Below are 4251 nucleotides of genomic sequence, written 5' to 3'. Positions count from 1 at the left end.
CTTGCAACCATGAAGTGATGATGTCTTCTTACTAAGGATGGTAGAGCAGAATAAAGAAAAAGATTTTTCCTAATGGTATTTTGGGCTGCAACATTACACAAGTATCTTGTTAGATGAGAAAAAAAAAAATCCTACTTGTTTAAGCTAATGGGGGTTTGGTTTTCTGTTATGAGCAAGTAGCTTCTCTCCTAAGTCATTCATTGCTGCAGGACCTCAGCACTGTTTTGTGGGTTAGACACAACGTTAGCACATCATACAAATCAGTCCTAAACATCAGGGAGCAGCCTAAGGACCTGGAAACTTATGTAGTAACCACAGCACAGAGGGTGAGTGTAAGACTTAATAATTCTCCAAGAATAAATGCAGTGTGGAACTTCTGCTCAACCTCCCAGGTGTGTCTGTAAAGCAGGAGGACTGGCAGCAGCCACGCTGGCTGTCACAAGGACATGGAAGTGCTCACTCTATAATGAGACAGAACCTTGAGATCCAGGCGTTTGCTGCATACACTTGGCCAATCCTGCACTGTTTACAGCTGCTGGGAAATCCTGAGGGGAAGAGTATAATAAGAGAGAGAATTGACTCAATCTTTTCAGGGATATGTAGCTCCGGGATAGACCCTTCAAAGATGGGGTAACAGGCCACCTTCTATTGCTTCAGGTTTATGCAGGATGAACCCCCTGTGGAAGAGGGCTAGGGCACAAGCTTGAGGTAGTCCCTAATCTTGCTGTACTGGAATTCTAGTGGGTGGCAGGCAGGTGTCCCTGGATCCCTGGGCTGTGCTGAATTCCTTACTAATCCTAGAGTAGCAAAAGAAAACTCAACCATGCAAAATAAAAACTGTAACAGAAAAGTTTCTTGATGGCACTTGTAGGGCAAAGATGAAAAGGTTGAATGTGTAAAGAACAGCAGTTTCTACAAGTCTAATATGAATAAGTCAGACAAGTTATTTTTGGTAAAAGGCTTTATGAGAGGCCGTACTCTACTGGGACTGATGATGAGAGTAATATCTTTTACATATTCATTTTCATTTTTGTTTATTTTTAATTTTTTACATATTCAGCAAACACCTATTAAGTACTAGGTTTGTAAAACACCATGAGAAAGTCAGTGACCTGGCAGCACAAATTAGACAAAACCAAAGACAAAATAGGCCAACAAACTAACAATAGCCATAATGAAAACATAATGAGGCATGGGAGGCACTGTGAGTATTTAGATTCCTAAACTTGTCTGCATATTGAAATCTCCTGAAAATCTTTTAAAAATTCAACCACAATCTCTGGGAGGGGACCAGCAGGTTTTGAAGCTCCCCAGGGGATTTTAGTGTGCAGACAGGTTTGGGAACCACTAATAGAGGAAGGGAGCTCTTGTTTATCCAAAAACAATTCAGGAATATTTTGAGCTGAGCCTTGAAATCATGCTACTCGAAGTGGGGTCCCTGGGAGCTTGTTAGAAAAGTAGAAACTTGGGATCCACCCCGAGCTACTCATTCAGGCCTGCATTTAAAACAAGATCCTCGGCTGATTGTGGATGCAGTAAAGTTTGAGAAGCACTGCAAAGGAAAACTCAGACAGGCTATGCTAGGAAAGCAGGTATTACCTGAGTATACAGTATATGTAGAGGAGAAGAGGGAGGAAAGATTGGGGAAGTACACCAGGGCCAGGCAGTTGAAGGCCTTGGATCCTCTTCCAAAATATACCTCTAAGATGATATGTATATTCTAGCAACGCTGCCAGAGAGGAAATGCTTTAGACCTTTCTCTATATGTTTGACCTCAAAAAAAAAAAAAAAGAAAATCCAATTCATTGCCCTTTATCAAAATGTTTTGGAACCCTATACGGGTTATTCACATTATCCAACTTAGTCATTCTCTTTATTCTTTGAATATACAACTGTTTTCAGACATTCAATTAACTCCTAAAGAATAAATATTTACTATAACTAGAGATATTCAGAGAAAGGTACTAAGGGCTCTATTGACAATCTGAAAAACATATTTTCAGCATTAGTGGAGTGTATAGCCTTGCTAGGTAACTATTGTAAAGAACACAACTATTGTAAAAAACACGGCCAGGCGCCGTGGCTGAAGTCTGTAATCCCAGCACTTTGGGAGGCTGAGGCGGGCAGATCACGAGGTCAGGAGATCAAGACCATTCTGGCTGACATGGTGAAACCCCGTCTCTACTAAAAATACAAAAAAATTAGCCGGGTGTGGTGGCCGGCACCTGTAGTCCCAGCTACTAGGGAGGCTGAGGCAGGAGAATGGCGTGAACCTGGGAGGCGGAGCTTGCAGTGAGCAGAGATCGCGCCACTGCACTCCAGCCTGGGCGACAGAGCAAGACTCCGTCTCAAAAAAAGTAATTAAAAAACAAAAAACAACAACAAAAAAAAGATAGACCGGAAGCCGAGACCTTAGTTCTCTTTCCCATCTTGCAAGATGGTGGGTGAAAAAGTTGAGAAGCCAGATACTAAAGAGAAGAAACCCAAAGCCGAGAAGGCTGATACTGGTGGCAAGGTGAAAAAGGGTAACCTCAAGGCTAAGAAGCCCAAGAAGCGGAAGCCCCATTGCAGCTGCAACCCTGTCCTTGTCAGAGGAATTGGCAGGTATTCCCGATCTGCCATGTATTCCAGAAAGGCCATGTACAAGAGGAAGCACTCAGCCGCTAAATCCAAGGTTGAAAAGAAAAAGGAGAAAGTTCTTGCAACTCTTACAAAACCAGTTGGTGGTGACAAGAACGGCGGTACCCAGGTGGTTAAACTTTGCAAAATGCCTAGATATTATCCTACTGAAGATGTGCCTCCAAGGTGTTGAGCCACGGCAAAAACCCTTCAGTCCGCACGTGAGAAAACTGCGAGCCAGCATTCCCCCCGGGACCATTCTGATCATCCTCACTGGATGCCACAGGGGCAAGAGGGTGGTTTTCCTGAAGCAGCTGGCTAGTGGCTTGTTACTTGTGACTGGACCTCTGGTCCTCAATCGAGTTCCTCTACGAAGAACACACCAGAAATTTGTCGTTGCCACCTCAACCAAAATTGATATCAGCAATGTCAAAATCCCAAAACATCTTACTGATGCTTACTTCAAGCAGCAGCAGCTGCGGAAGCCCAGACATCAGGAAGGTGAGATCTTCGACACAGAAACAGAAATATGAGATTACAGAGCAGCGTAAGATTGATCAGAAAGCTGTGGACTCACAAATTCTACCAAAAATCAAAGCTGTTCCTCAGCTCCAGGGCTACCTGCAATCTGTGTTTGCCATGACAAATGGAATTTATCCTCACAAATTGGTGTTCTAAATGTCTTAAGAACCTCATTGAATAGCTAACTACAAAAAAAAAAAAAAAAAGAACACAACATTTATCTGTATGTCAAGGCTCGGGTGTGTATACAGTCATGCCCCCATATCCATGGGGAATTTCTTGCAGGACCCCTGTGAATACCAAATCTGAAGATGCTCAAGTCCTTGATATAAAATGGATTAATATTTGCATATAACATATGCACATCCTCCCATATACTTTAAATCATCTCTAGACTATTTATAATACACAATACAATGTAAATGCTAGGTATATAGTTGTTATATCATTTTTTATTCATATCATTTTTATTGTAGTGGTTTTTTTTTCCAAATATTTCTAATTTGCACTTGCTTGAATCCACAGATATGGAACTCGTGGATATGGAGGGTTTATTGTACACAAAAGTCGGGTTCCTTAGTTAAGATAAATTTACTCTAGTACTTCCTGATTAAAGGATGTAATCCAATTCTATATGGTTAATTGTTCTGAAAGACATTATTTTTAGAAGGGCTTTGGTCTATGTATAGTATGAAAATACATATGCAAACATAAATGTGTTTACGTGTGTGTATTTCAGTAATATGAAAATGTTAGTAGTTTTCTCTGGTACAAGATTAGATTATGGGTAATTTTTTACTAGAGTACATCTATGTTTTCTATAGTAGGCACGTGTAACTTGTATAATAAAATGTTATTTTCTTTCAAGAAGAAAATGGTATTAAAAGCAAATACAATAAACTTGCATTTTACATAAGAAAACAAAACCAACAGAGGTTCTGAGCAAGGAGCTCCCAGCACTGAAGAGGGCCTCCATGTCATCCCACCCTGCCCCAGGGCTTCCTTGTGCTCCAAGTCTATGACTGGCCTGTTGCTCTGAGATGCTTTAAGGCACTGCAGAGCATAGAGAAAAGATGAGCGAGTATGGAATCAAATGGCATACACCCCTGT

General features: G+C 41.2%; 1 pseudogene; it reads left to right on the top strand.

Annotated features, from left to right (window-relative positions):
• The first annotated feature begins 2367 nt into the window (after window positions 1-2367).
• On the top strand, window positions 2368-3347 carry LOC101010362 (annotated as a pseudogene).
• The last annotated feature ends 904 nt before the right edge of the window (window positions 3348-4251 follow it).

Source organism: Papio anubis, chromosome 5 (genome assembly GCF_008728515.1).
Source record: "Papio anubis isolate 15944 chromosome 5, Panubis1.0, whole genome shotgun sequence".
NCBI classification, from domain to species: Eukaryota; Metazoa; Chordata; class Mammalia; order Primates; family Cercopithecidae; genus Papio; species Papio anubis.
This window is presented reverse-complemented; position numbering and strand designations above follow the sequence as displayed.